Here is a 15,501-nt window from a genome sequence, read left to right as displayed (position 1 = left end):
ACAGTCGGGGCAAACACAATTTTATCTTGAAATTTTAGTGAGGGATCACCTTATAATGCTACCGTCGTCCTAAGCAAAATAAGGTTCATAAAAGGATTAACATCACATGCAAATCATAAATGACAAGATATAGCCATGAACTTGTGCTTCTTGATCTCCATCACCAAAGCACCGGCATGATCTCCATCGTCACCGTCACCACACCATGATCTCCATCATTGTGCTGCCATCAAGGTTGTCGCACTAACTATATTGTTACTACTTAAGCTACTAACTAGCGCTAAAGCAAAGCATCTCCAAGCGCAAAAATAATTGAAGACAACCCTATGGCTCTTGTCGGTTGCCGTAGCATCGACGTGCAAGTCGATATTTTAACTATTACAACATGATCATATCATACATCCAATATATCATATCATGCCATTAGCCATATCACATCACATGCATACCCTGCAAAAACAAGTTAGACGTCCTCTAATTTGTTGTTGCAAATTTTACGTGGCTGCTATGGGTATCTAGTATGATCGCATCTTACTTACACAAAGCCACAGCGGTGATATGCAAATTTCTATTTAACCTTCTCCAAGGACAGCCTCGATCAAATTCGATTCAACTAAAGTTGAAGAAACAGAGACCCGCCAGTCATCTTTATGCAACAAGTTGCATGTTAGTCAATGAATCCGGTCTCTCGTAAGCATAAGAGTAGTGTTGGTCCGGGCCAATTCAATCCAACAATACCGTTGAATCAAGAAAAGACTATGGAGGGCAGCAAATTGAACGTCAACGCCTACAAACTCTTTTGTGTTCTACTCGAGATATCATCTACGCATGAACATAGCTCTAATACCACTGTTGGGGAACGTTGCATGGGAAACAAACAATTTCCTATGCACATGCAAGACCTATCATGGTGATGATCATCTACGAGTGGGGAGATCAGATCCACATACCCTTGTAGATCGCTAAGCGGGAACCGTTTAAGAAACGCAGTTGATGTAGTCGAACGTCTTCGTGATCCGAATCGCAAGCGTCCCATGGACTCCGCCCCGATCTAGCATCGAACGGATGGCACCATCGTGTTCAGCACACGTGCAGCTCAATGACGATCTCCGCCTTCTCGATCCATCAAGAGAGATGAAGAAGTAGTTGAATTCTCTGGCAGCACGACGGTGTGGCGGTGATGGTGGTGGAGCTAATCCGGTAGTGTTTTGTCGTACCGTACCGAACTAGCTATGGGGTGTCACGAAGTGGTGGAGGGAGAGAGGGCTGCGCTATGGCTTGAGGTGCCAAAAGCCTCTCTCACCTCCACTATATATAGGAGGGAGGGGAGGGGTGGCGCCCTAGGGCAAGGCCCTAGAGTTCGGCCGACGCAAGAGGAGAGGCAGTAGTCCTCCTCCAACACAACTTGGAAGGAAGAGTCCACATTCCCCAATTCGGTTTGGCCCCACCCTCCTTTCCTTTCTCCCCTTGGACGAATAGGCCTCTTTGGGCTGGACACCAGCCCACTAAGGGATGGTGCCCCACCCTTGGGCTTCTTTGGTTCTCTCCCGGGTGGGTGGCCCCTCCCGGTAGAACTCCGGAACCCATTCTTCACTCCCGATACTTTACCGGTAATGCCCAAAAACCTTCTAGAAGGGAAATGGATACTTCCTATATATCATTCTTCATCTTCGGACCATTACGGAAACCCTCGTGACGTCTGGGATCTCATCCGCTACTCCGAACAACCATCGCTTACCAACATCAATAATTCAACTATACCAAAATGTCACCGAACCTTAAGTGTGCAGACCCTGCGGGTACAATACCTATATAGACATGACCGAAACACTCTCTGTTCAATATCAAATAGTGGGACCTGGATGCTCATATTAGATCCTACATATTCTACGAAGATATTATCGGTTGAACCTCTATGTCAAGGACTGAGTTAATCCCGTATAACATTCCCTTTGTCCTTGGGTATGTTACTTGCCTGAGATTCGATCGTCGGTATCTCCATACCTATTTCAATCTTGTTACCGGCAAGTATCTTTACTCATTCTGTAATACAAGATCATGTGGCTAACTCTTTAGTCACATTGCTTGCAAGGCTTGTTTGTGATATTGCATTACCGAGTGGGCCCCAAGATACCTCTTTGTCATAGGGAGTGACAAATCCCAGTCTTGATCCATGCTAACTCAATGGAGACCTTTGGAGATACCTATAGAGAACCTTTATAGTCACCCAATTACGTTGCGACGTTTGATACACACAAGGCATTCCTCCGGTGTCAGTGAGTTACATGATCTCATCGTCATAGGAATGCATACTTGACATGCAGAAAACAATAGCAACACAATAACATGATCACATGCTACGTTTATAGTTTGGGTCTTATCCATCACATCATTCTCCTAATGATGGGATCCCGTTATCAAGTGACAACACTTGTATATGGCTAGGAAACCTTAACCATCTTTGATAAAGGAGCTAGTCAACTAGAGGCTTACTAGGGACAGTGTGTTGTATATGTATCCACACATGTATCTGAGTTTCCATTCAATACAATTATAGAATGGATAATAAACGATTATCTTGAACAAGGAAATATAATAGTAACTATTTTATTATTGCCTCTAGGGCATATTTCCAACAGTCCCTTTACCCTTGAGTGGGCCCTTGGTGGCGTCGATGGCCTTTTTGGTGCATGTTGTTGGGCGTGCCTGATTTGCTTCTCATATATGTGGGTATGTCTAGTTGCATGGTCATGTCCATGTCAAGGTTGTAAGAGTGTATGTCTATCAAGTCATGATGACTTGGCTTGCAATAGTGACGTATTTATTAAAAGTGGAGTGGTAGTACATGGTCACTTATGTTTGGTGATGCTCTTTGAGTAGAGGACCTCGACTGTCACTGACAAAGGAAACAAGGTCCTTCGAGCTTGTAGAGACGGGCCTAGATTCGTGATCTAAAACTTATAATCTATACCTAATAATAAAGTGGCTATTGCTTTCGTCGGAAAACCCAACGCGGTATTTTTATAAAAAAGCCCCTTAATTTTTGTTATTCAACCCGCGCTCCATCATTTATCTGCAACGCAAAAGAAAAAATGATTCGCTGTAAAAATTATACCCGTACGCATCGCCTCCTCCCGTCGACCCTGGGCCACCCTCGCCTGTGTCCAGGTCATCTGATCCCACATTCTCTACCCCATGAGTAAAATAAGATAACAATCCATTGATCAATTCACGTAGCCTCTTTGTTTTGCTTTCTTGTCCCGCTCAATTTCTCATCATGGTGGAATTAACAATGGACGGGTTGATTTCTCAACAAAATAGGATAGGACTGGCTACATTAGTTATTTAGTTTATTATTTTAATAAATCAAAATGATTATAAAAATATTAAAAGCCTGTGGTATTTTTTTCTCCCGTTGCAACGCAGGAGCCCTTCGCGTCGACACTGGTCCACCCTGGCATGTGCCCAGGCCGCTGCCACACCACTCGCCGTTGCTGCTGATCTCAACCACCACTGCTGTCGATCTCAACCCACCCTCCTCCGCAGTCGTACCTCTGCCCGCTTGCTGCCCCTGTTTTGGCGCTCGAGCACAGCTTCTGGATCAAATCAACGCGACAGCTACAGCGACTTGGGATGATGCGTCTTCTCGATGCAGAACGGCGGCGGCGCAGATAAGGCGTGGCGGAGCGAAGTACTTGCAGGTGGAGGCGGGCCTCCATGGCTCACACGGGGAACTCCGAGGTTATGGCGCGGCAACGACGGCTCCTTATGGCCAGATAGAGGCGCCTAACCCTTGCTCCCCTCATCGTATCCCCTCCTCCGGCAGGAACTTATCATCTGGTGAGATCCCCTCCCCATGCCTCCAACCGTGTGCCAAGCACCGGCAAGAAATTTTGTTTTGTGGGGATTTGTTTGCTGATGAATGAATGTATTAAATGTAAGATTGCATTGTTGTAGAGAGAGAGAATGAAACACCACCTTCAGTTTGTCATCTGATCCCACATTCTCTACCCCATGAGTGAAATAAGATAACAGTCCATTGATCAATTCACGTAGCCTCTTTGTTTTGCTTTGTTTGTCCCGCTCAATTTCTCATCATGGTGAAATTAACAATGGACGGGTTGATTTCTCAATAAAATAGGATAGGACTGACTACATTAGTTAGTTAGCTTATTATTTTAATAAATCAATATAATTATAAATAGATTAAAAGCGTGTGGTATTTTTTCTCCCGTTGCAACGCACGGGCCCTTTTGCTAGTAAATACAAAATCATGAGCAGGTCCTCCCGAGCATCAAGACACTAGCTTCCACAAGGATTCTATAGGGGTGGTGGGGATCCCGCCGCCGCTAGCGCCACCTACCTCGGGATCATCCCTGGTCCAACCCCCTTAGCATTTCGTGCCTGACAAACCGCATCCACCATCTCCCCATCGCTGATCTGAGCCGTCGGATCCCTAATCCAATGACCCATGAGCCTCCTAGCGCCACCAGCCTTGCCTCCCGCAACCTCCTGTGGTGCTCGATCCAATTTGGATCGAGGCAACCGCCTCCGCACGAGGACCCAACCCCGCAGCCACGTCCAGCTGCCGTCGACGACCAGGACCAGGAGTAGCACGCCCCTGGGCACCTTTCCCTCCTCTCGTTTCCTTTCCTCTCAAGTCCCTCTCTATCAGTTCTATCTCTTTCCTCTATTCACAGGTAGCCATGGCGCTGCACACCTCTGCCACCAACGGTGCTCCTCCGTTAGGGAAATCAGGAGCATGACGCTGTCGGGAATGAGTATCTCTCCGTCGGGCCCAACCTTCCCCCGCCAAGATTCGGCCTCATTTCCTCCCCAGCGTGCCCATGGCCCCGCCCTATGCCGGCATTGTCCACCGCTGCCCTGGCCATTCCTGGCTCAGGAGGACGACCAGGAGCTCGCAACCCTCGCTCGCCCATCAGTGCCTCGGCCAGCGATTCACCTTGACTCGCGCTGGGCTGCGCCCAAGGCCGAGCCGCGTCACCCAAGGACTGCCTCAGCGAGCCTCACGCCGACCTGCCCTCGTGGGCCTCCTCGCCGACTTGGGATTAGCTCATGGTGAGTATCCCATAGCTCCTTTGTTTTTATCGTGTTGACCTGCTTATGTCACACAATCGAGCATGGCCGAGATGGCTAGCGCAACCACTGTTGACCCATGGGGTCCTGGGTTCGAATCCCTGGCTCACCCATTTTTATATTTTTGTTTTCTGTTATGCCGCACTCCCATATCGTTTGCAACGGTGTCTCATCGAGTTATCGGAACCAGAACGTGTCGTGGTTTTCATTTGCATGCATGTTGCATTCGTGGCATAATATCTCGTGTTGCTCGTATCTTTTAGTCCATAAATCCGTTGGAGATGAGCTATATTTTTGTTTTCTGTTATGCCGCACTCCCATATCGTTTGCAACGGTGTCTCATCGAGTTATCGGAACCAGAACGTGTCGTGGTTGTCATTTGCATGCATGTTGCATTCGTGGCATAATATCTCGTGTTGCTCGTATCTTTTAGTCCATAACTCCACTGGAGATGAGCTATATATGTAAGCCTACTAGAATGACATGTAGTTTAACGTGCTCCACTTTATTTTGCCGTTTAACAAAGATAAATTGAGTTTAGGACACATCTAGACAGATTTTGAAGTTAACGTATGGGGTTGTTTCGGCCTCATTTAAAATGCCTAGATAGGTAATTTATATTTGCTTTTAAAAAAAATTTAATATTGTTGTGTACCTAAACTGAAGTGAACTAAGTAATTTGTATGTAGAGTTTCATTAATATGCAACTCATTGCATATTGAGCTTGACTTAATGTGTAGTGTTTGACTGTTGTGAATTGTCATGCCATGCCTTGCATAATTGAAATGGACATGCATCATAATTGGTTGTGCATCATATCGTGCATGTGTCGTGGTGAATATCGTGTGTTCATTCTTGTTTCCGGTTTGCTTCTTCTCGATTGAGTTCCGTAAGCATGTCGGAATGTGAGGATCCTTTCGACTACATCGGTTCGTCTGCTTCACGGATTCGTTCTTTTTCCAAGCGGGATCACATGCAAGATGATCATTTCCCTAGATACCATTACTACCATTGCCATGCTAGTTGTTTAGTTTCTATCGCTATGTCTCGCTGCCTACCACCAGTTTAATAAGCCGCCCAACATTGCCATGAAACCTCTAACCTTTCCACAACCCAGCAAACCACGGTTTGGCTATGTTACCGCTTGCTCACCCTTTTGTTAGCGTTGCTAGTTGCAGGTGCAGTTACTTCCATGTGAAAACATGGGTTCCTTGTTATATCACCATATTATTGCTACTTAATTCAATGCACCGATATACTTGGTAAAAGGTGGAAGATTTGGCCTTCTAGCCTGGTGTTTTGTCCCACCTTTGTCGCCCTAGTTTCGGCTATTGGTGTTATGTTCCATAAATGAGCGCTCCTAACATGCTTGGGGTTGTTATGGGGACCCCCTTGACTTTAATTTTGGGATAAAATCGCGTGGCAAGGCCCAACATTGGTACTATATTTGCCCAACATAATAATACTAATAACTAATTGCCGCATAGGGAGTTAGCGCTACCCAAGGAGTAATTCAACATAATACAGGGGGCCAGTGCTGATGGTGTTGGTCCCAAACAGAGCCACTTGTGGGGCCACCTGGGGCAGCTCGGGGGATGTCTATCCGGCCACCAAACGTAGTGCTCATCTGACTGTGCCATGAGAACAAGATACGCGGCTCCTATCAGGATCATCGGCATGTCGGGCGGCCTTGCTGAACGTGTTTTACCTTTCTCGAGCATCTCGTGCGTGGGATTCCGAGGATACTTTGGGTTATCTCGAGGTTGAGGTTTTCCAATAGGAACCTCAGGAGATCAAGGGGTTTCCCTAATCGAGGTCATTCTGGAGCAGCGTGTGGTAGTTTGTGATGGACTAGTTGGAGCACCCCCGTAGGGTTAAATCTTTCGAAAAATCATGCCCGTGATTATATGGCAAACTTGGAAACTTTGTTTAACATCCGGTTCTAGATAACTTGAATTAAACTTACGTAAAATATTCCAATTGTGTGCGTAACCGTGACTGTCTCTTCTCGTGAGTTCTGTATCAGGAAGAGGACACGGTGGGGTTATGTCTGACGTAAGTAGGTGTTCAGGATCATTCATTTGATCATCATTAATTCACGTCCGCCGTGTGTAGACCATCCCCCCTCTTTTACTCTCGTACTCATAAGTTAGCCACCTCAAATAAATGCTTAGTCGCTTGCAGCAGACTCACCACTTAACCATACCTCACCCATTAAACTTTGCTAGTCTTGATACCTTTGGAAATGAGATTGTTGAGTCCGTGTGGCTCACAGATTACTACAACAACAGTTGCAGGTACATGTAAAGCAGTATTATGACGTGAGCGCGATGATTGTTCTATTTGGAGTTTATTATTCTCCTTTTGCATCGATCTAGGATGGGATCCACGCCGGCACCTGGGATAGCAAGGATGGACGTCGTTCTTTTATCGCTCTTCTACATGGTGATTGAATATGTTGTTGTATTGATGTGACATTGTTGTAGCTTGTGGCGAGTGTAAGCCAATTCCATATACTCACCTCTTCAGTACATATACTTGTAAGGATATCCATTCTTGCGAAATAACGAGATGCGCTTATATCCGTGTCGAGGCCCTCGTGCCAAAATACGGATAGGATCGCATCTTGGGTGTTACATCCCCATTCCTTCCCGGCCACCGCTCTGCCAGAGGATACAACTCCGGGGACCTCCTGGTTGTCGATGGAGGAGCTGGAAGGTGTGGACATCATGCTGGACAGAGTCAGCCTTCTAATATCTGCCGCCTGCGGGATCAAAAAGGTGAGGTCCAAGGGAGGCCCTTCTCCATGCCCTCCTCTTCCAACGTGTAGGTGACATAGAAGGAGCGGCTCTCGGGGCCTCCCTTTACACTTCCCCCGGTGAGGTCCATGACGTGTCCTTCCTGAGGCTCACGTGCAGGGGTCGACGACGGTTCGCGTGCAAGGTATCTGACGCTTGGGTGTGTGCAGTTCGCAGGTCCTGCTGGAGATGTTCACTGCCCCGTTGGTGGTAGATGGTCGTCGCCCTCCTATAGTCCATTCAGTGCTTTTGTTCCCCGGCGGCAATGATGGTCGTGAGATGCTGGCCCTCGCGGATGCCGTTTGCTCCATGTTCCCAATGTGGTTAGGTCGCCAAGGTGTTGCAGTGAGGTTCCCTCGCGAATGTAGTTTGGCCCGCCCCCCTGCTATTTGCTTTTGGCGCTGGCAAACAGTTCACTTCAGCTCGAGGAGAACTACAGAAATAAATAAAACTTGTTTAAGTTTGCTTTATTCTTATAATGAACTGTGAGAAAAACGTAAAGAAAAAATTAATGCAGTCCAATTGGGCACTGCTTGCGGTTGACACAACTCGCGTGTGAAGTTTATTTGTATTTTTTCTTTGGTTCGCATGGCACGATTCACCATCAGTTTTTTTCATAGGTTCGTACGTCACGATTCATTTTCTGGTTCACATTCAACTCGTTTGTGTCATTCTGTTATTGCAGTGCACTCACATCGTCCGTTGCTACTTCTCGAGCTTGCGTTGGTTTTTCCCTTGAAGAGGAAAGGGTGATGCAGCAAAGTAGAAATAAGTATTTCCCTCAGTTTGAGAACCAAGGTATCAATCCAGTAGGAGTATCAAGACGAGGCACCAATGCACGTGCGCAAAAACAAACAAACTTGCACCCAACGCGATAAAGGGGTTGTCAATCCCTTCACAATTACTTGCAAGGTGAGATCTGACAGAGATAAAAGGTAAATAAGTAAAAGTGCAGCAAGGTATTTTTATATGTAGATCTGAATATATGATGTGTAAAATAGACCCGGGGGCCATAGTGTTCACTAGAGGCTTCTCTCATGATAGCAAGTATTACGGTGGGTGAACGAATTACTGTCGAGCAATTGATAGAATGGCGCAAAGTCATGACGATATCTAAGGCAATGATCATACATATATGCATCACATCCGAGACAAGTAGACCGATACTGTTTGCATCTACTACTATTACTCCACACATCGACCGCTATCCAGCATGCATCTAGTGTATTAAGTTCATAACAAACAGAGTAACGCCTTAATCAAGATGACATGATGTAGGGGGATAAATTCATGCAATATGACATGACCCCCATCTTTTTACCCTTGATGGCAACAACACGATGCGTGCCTCGCTACCCCTTCAGTCACTAGGTGAGGACACCGCACGGTATGAACCCAAGACCAAGCACATCTCCCATTGCAAGAATTATAGATCAAGTTGGCCAAACAAAACCCATAACTCGAAGAGAATTACAAGGATACGAAATCATGCATATAAGAAATCAGAGGAGACTCAAATAATATTCATAGATAATCTGATCATAAATCCACAATTCATCGGATCTCGACAAACACACCGCAAAAGAAAGTTACATCGGATAGATCTCCATGAAGATCATGGAGAACTTTGTATTGAAGATCCAAGAGAGAGAAGAAGCCATCTAGCTACTAGCTATGGACCCGAAGGTCTGTGGTGAACTACTCACGCATCATCAGAGAGGCAATGGTGTTGATGAAGAAGCCCTCCGTGTCCGAATCCCCTCCGGCACGGCACCAGAACGGTCCCTAGATGGGATCTTGCGGAGACAAAAGCTTGCGGCGGAGGAAAAGTATTTTCGTGGCTCCGTGTGTTAGTTTCGGGGTTTTTGAGAATTTGTAGGCGAAAGAGGTAGGGCAGAGGAGCCACGGGGGGGGGGGGGCACGAGCCTGCTAGGCGCCCCCCCTAGGGCGCACCTAGGGGGCTCGTGACCTCCCTTGAGACCTCATGCATTGGTTCTCAAGTCCCCTGCGTATCTTCTGTTATGGAAAAAATCACCCCGCAGGTTTTATTCCATTTGGACTCCGTTTAATATTATTTTCTGAAAAAGGTCAAAAACACGGAAAAAAACAGAAACTGGCACTAGGCACTGAGTTAATAGGTTAGTCCCAAAAATCATATAAAATGGCATAGAAATGCATATAAGACATCCCAAGTTGATAATATAATAGCATGGAACAATCAAAAATTATAGATACGTTGGAGATGTATCAAGCATCCCCAAGCTTAACTCCTGCTCGTCCTCGAGTAGGGAAGTCATAAAGACCGAGTTTTTGATGTGGAATGCTATCTAACATATTTGTTCTTTGTAACTTCTTCATTGTGGCATGAATGTTCATATCCATAAGATTCAAAACAATAGTTTAATATTGACATGAAAACAATAATACTTCAAGCATACTAGCAAAGTAATCATGAACTTTTGAAATAACAAGGCCAAAGAAAGTTATCCCTACAAAATCATATAGTCTGGCTATGCTCCATCATCCTCACACAACGAATTTAAATCATGCACAACCCCGGTATTGGCCAAGTAATTGTTTTCACACACTTACTTTCTCAAACCTTTTCAACTCTCACACAATACATGAGCGTGAGCCATGGATATAGCACTATAGGTGGAATAGAGTGTGGTGAAGGTTGTGAGGCAAAAAGGAGGAGATGGTCACATCGACTCGGCGTATCAATGGGTTATGGAGATGCCCATCAATAGATATCAATGTGAATGAGTAGGGATTGCCATGCAACGGATGCACTAGATCTATAAGTGTATGAAAGCTCAAAAGAAAACTAGTGGGTGTGCACCCAACTTGCTTGCTCACAAAGACCTAGGGAAATTTTGAGGAAGCACATCATTGGAATATACAAGCCAAGTTATATAATGAAAATTCCCACTACTATATGAAAGTGACAAAACAAGAGACTCTCTATCATGAAGAACATGGTGCTATTTTGAAGCACAAGTGTGGAAAAAGATAGTAGCATTGTCCCTCCTCTCTTTTTCTCTCATCATTTTTTTTGTTTGGGCTCTTTGGCCTCTTTTTTTTTGTGGGCATATTTGGCCTCTTTTTTTCACATGGGACAATGCTCTAATAATGATGATCATCACACTTTTATTTACTCACAACTCAATACTTAGAACAATAATGACTCTATATGAAATGCCTCCGGTAGTGTACCGGGATGTGCAACGATCTAGCTTAGCGTATGACGTTGAAACATCTTGCTAGCTATCTTACGATCATGCAATGGCAATATGAAAGTGATGGCACATGTCATGAAATGGAACGGTGGAAGTTGCATGGCAATATATCTCGGAATGGCTATGAAAATGTCATAATAGGTAGGTATAGTGGCTGTTCTGAGGAAGGTATATGGTGGGTTTGTGCAACGGAGAAAGTTGCGCGGCACTAGAGAGGCTAGCAATGGTAGAAGGTGAGAGTGCATCTATACCATGGACTCACATTAGTCATGAAGAACTCATATACTTATTACGAAAGTTTTATTAGTAATCGAAGCAAAGTGCTAAACGCATACTCCTAGGGGAAGGGTTGGTAGGTGTTAACCATCGCGCGATCCCGACCGCCACACAAAGGATGACAATCAATAAATCAATTATGCTCAACTTCCTAACATAGCGGTTCACCATACGTGCATGCTGCGGGAATCACTAACCTCAACACAAGTATTTCTAGATTCACAACACCCTACTAACATGACTCTAATATTACCATATCCATATCTCAAAACTAATTGTGAGGAATCAAATTTATCTTACTAATCAATGCACTTTAATATGAAATTTTATATTATATCCTCTTCGGATGCCTATCATATTTAGGACTAATTTCATAGCACACGCCAATTACCAAGTTACTTAGAGAGAGCACTCTAAAAATGATATAAGTGAAGATCGAGAGTTTTTATTTCTACAAAATATGACACCAACGTGCTCTAAAAAGATTTAAGTGAAGCACTAGAGCAAAATTATCTAGCTCAAAAGATATAAGTGAAGCTCATGGGAGCTAAATTGCCTAGCTCAAAAGATATAAGTGAAGCTCATTGAGTATTCTAACAAATTCATGATGATTGCATGTCCCTCTCAAAAATGTGTGCAGCACGATGATTGTGATAAAACAAAAAGCAAATACTCCTATAATACTCGACACTCCAAGCAAAACACATATCATGTGGTAAATAAAAATATAGCTCCAAGTAACGTTACCGATGGATTGAAGACGAAATAGGGGATGCCTTCCCGGGGATTCCCCAAGCTTAGGATTTTTGGTGTCCTTGAATTTGGCTTTGGATATCTTGGGCATCCCCAAGCTTAGGCTCTTTCCACTCTTTATTCCATTGTCCATAAGAACATCACCCAAAACTTGAAAACTTCACAACAGAAAACTTAAACAGAAACTCATGATATCATTAGCATAAGAAAACAAACCACCAACTTTTAGGTACTGTAGTAAACTTGATTTTCATTTAGATTGATGTTATATTACTCTATTCTCACTTTTCCATGGCTCGTACCCCCCGATATTAACCCATAGTTTCATCAAAATAAGCAATCAACACAACAAAAACAGAATCTGTCAAAAATAGAACAGTCTGTAGTAATCTATATATTTCGTATACCTCTGTTATCCCAAAACTTCTTAAAAATTATGACAATTAGGGAAATTTGTATATCAATCAGAAGCAAAAAAGAATCAACTCAAAATCTCTTTCTCGATAGGAACTAAAAATAATTTCGTGAGCACAAAGTTTTTGTCCTTTTCAGCATGATTAAACAACTATCACCAAAACTAATCATAAAGGTTCTACTTGGCACAAACACTAATTAAAACATAAAAAACACAATCATAACAGAATCATGATGGTGTGGACTCAACAAAACAGAAAGTAAAAAGCAAAATAAATTTATTTATTGGGTTGCCTCCCAACAAGCGCTATCGTTTAACGCCCTTAGCTAGGCATAAGGCAATAGAATCAAGTGTCGTCATCTTTAGTGCTCAAACCATAGGTAGCTCTCATAATGGACTCATAAGGCAATCTTATTTTCCTTCTAGGAAAGTGTTCCATGCCCTTCTTTAATGTAAATTAAAATTTAATATTCCCTTCCTTCATATCAATAATAGCACCAATAGTCCTAAGAAAAGGTCTACCAAGAATAATGGGGCATGTAGGATTGCAATCAATATCAAGCACAATGAAATCTACGGGCACATAGTTCCTATTTGCAATAATAAGAACATCATTGATCCTTCCCATAGGTTTCTTAATAGTAGAATCCGCAAGATGCAAATTAAGAGAGCACTCATCAATCTCATTGAAACCTAGAACATCACATAAAGATTTTGGAATTGTGGAAACACTAGCACCCAAAACACACAAAGCATGGCATTCATAATTTTTTATCTTGATTTTTATAGTAGGTTCCCACTCATCATGAAGTTCTCTAGGAATAGATATTTCCAACTCAAGTTTCTCTTCAAGAGATTTCATCATAGCATCAACGATATGATTGGTAAAAGCCTTATTTTGGCTCTAAGCATGTGGAGAGTTTAGCATGGATTGCATCAAGGAAATACATTCAATCAAAGAGCAAATATCATAATTAAATTCCTTGAAATCCAAAGTAGTAATTTCATCACTACTCAAAGTTTTGATATCCTCTACTCCACTTTCTGCATCAAGATAAATAGACTCTGAATCATTGGGGCGTTTCTCAACCAAAGTGGATTCACATCCAGCCCCATCATCATTAAGATTGACATTATAAAACAAGGATTCAATAAGAGTCACACCAAGCACTTTAAGATCTTCGTGATTCTCATCACGAGAACACGCCTTTTTAAGCCATTCACGTCTAGCACGAATTTGGGCGGTTCTTTCTTTACTCCCATTCATGGAAACACGCATAGCTTTCAAAGTTTCATCCATATTAATCTTGGGAGGAACAGATCTCACTTTCAAAGCATCAATATCAGGAGACATTCTATCAATAGTCCTAGCCAAGTCATCAATTTTAAGCAGTTTTTCTTCTATGGAAGCATTGAAAGTCTTTTGCGAAGTAATAAACTCCTTAATATTACTCTCAAGATCAGAGGTAATTTATTATAATTTCCATAAGAATTTTTGTTGGAATTTCCAAAATTATTAGAGGGGTTACTAGGAAAAGGCCTAGGATTAAAGTTACCTCTATAAGCATTGTTGTTACCATAATTATTCCTACCAACAAAATTAACATCCAGATTTTCATTGCAATTCTCAATCAAGGAAGATAAAGGCATATCATTTGGATCTAGAGGGGCACTTTTACTAGTAAACAACTTCATTAACTCATCCATCATAACACTCAAAGAGTTAATTTCTTCTATAGCATGCACTTTTTACTAGTAGGTGACCTTTCAGTGTGCCATTGAGAATAATTTGTCATGATATTATCTAGGAGTTTTGTAGCTTCTCCTAGTGTTATTTCCATAAAAGTTCCACCAGAGGCGGAATCCAAGATATTTCTAGAAGCAAAATTCAAACTAGCATAGAAAATTTGTATAATCATCCAAAGACTCAGGCCATGAGCGCGATAATTTCTAATCATCAATTTCATTCTCTCACAAGATTGTGCAACATGTTCATGATCTAGTTGCTTAAAATTCATGATATCATTACGGAGAGAGATAATCTTAGCTGGTGGAAAATACTTGGAAATAAAGGCATCTTTACACTTGTTCCATGAATCAATGTTTTTTTTGGGTAAATATGAAAACCAAGTTTTTGCTCGATCTCATAATGAGAACAAAAATAGCTTCAATTTAATCATATCATTATCCACATGTTTATTCTTTTGCATATCGCACAACTCAATAAAGGTATTAAGATGGGATGCAACATCTTCACTCGGAAGGCCGGAAAATTGCTCTTTCATAACAAGATCCAACAAGGCAGCATTATTTTCATATGATTCCGCACTAGTAGCGGGAGCAATTGGAGTACTAATAAAATCATTGTTATTAGTATTGGAGAAGTCACACAATTTGGTGTTTTCAGTCATGGTGACTTAGCAAGCAGACAAGCACACAAGCAAACATAAAGCAAGCAAAAGAATGGGCGAACGAAAAAGGCAAATATTTTTGTAAATTTTGTTTTTTTAGAAGTGGGGGAGAGGAAAACGAGAGGCAAAAGGCAAATAATGTAAATACAAGAGATGAGTTTGCGATAGTTACTTGGATATGCTTCACTTGAATACTCCCCGGCAACGGCGCCAGAAATTCTTCTTGCTACTTCTCGAGCTTGCATTGGTTTTTCACTTGAAGAGGAAAGGGTGATGCAGCAAAGTAGAAATAAGTATTTCCCTCAGTTTGAGAACCAAGGTATCAATCTAGTAGGAGTATCAAGATGAGGCACCAATGCAACTTCGCAAAAACAAACAAACTTGCACCCAACGCGATAAAGGGGTTGTCAATCCCTTCACGATTACTTGCAAGGTGAGATCTGACAGAGATGAAAGGTAAATAAGTAAAAGTGCAGCAAGGTATTTTTGTATGTAGATCTGAATATATGATG

The sequence above is a fragment of the Hordeum vulgare genome, chromosome 7H (genome assembly GCF_904849725.1).
Source record: "Hordeum vulgare subsp. vulgare chromosome 7H, MorexV3_pseudomolecules_assembly, whole genome shotgun sequence".
Taxonomy (NCBI): Eukaryota; Viridiplantae; Streptophyta; class Magnoliopsida; order Poales; family Poaceae; genus Hordeum; species Hordeum vulgare.
The sequence above is the reverse complement of the archived record's forward strand: the minus strand, read 5'-3'. Positions refer to the sequence as shown.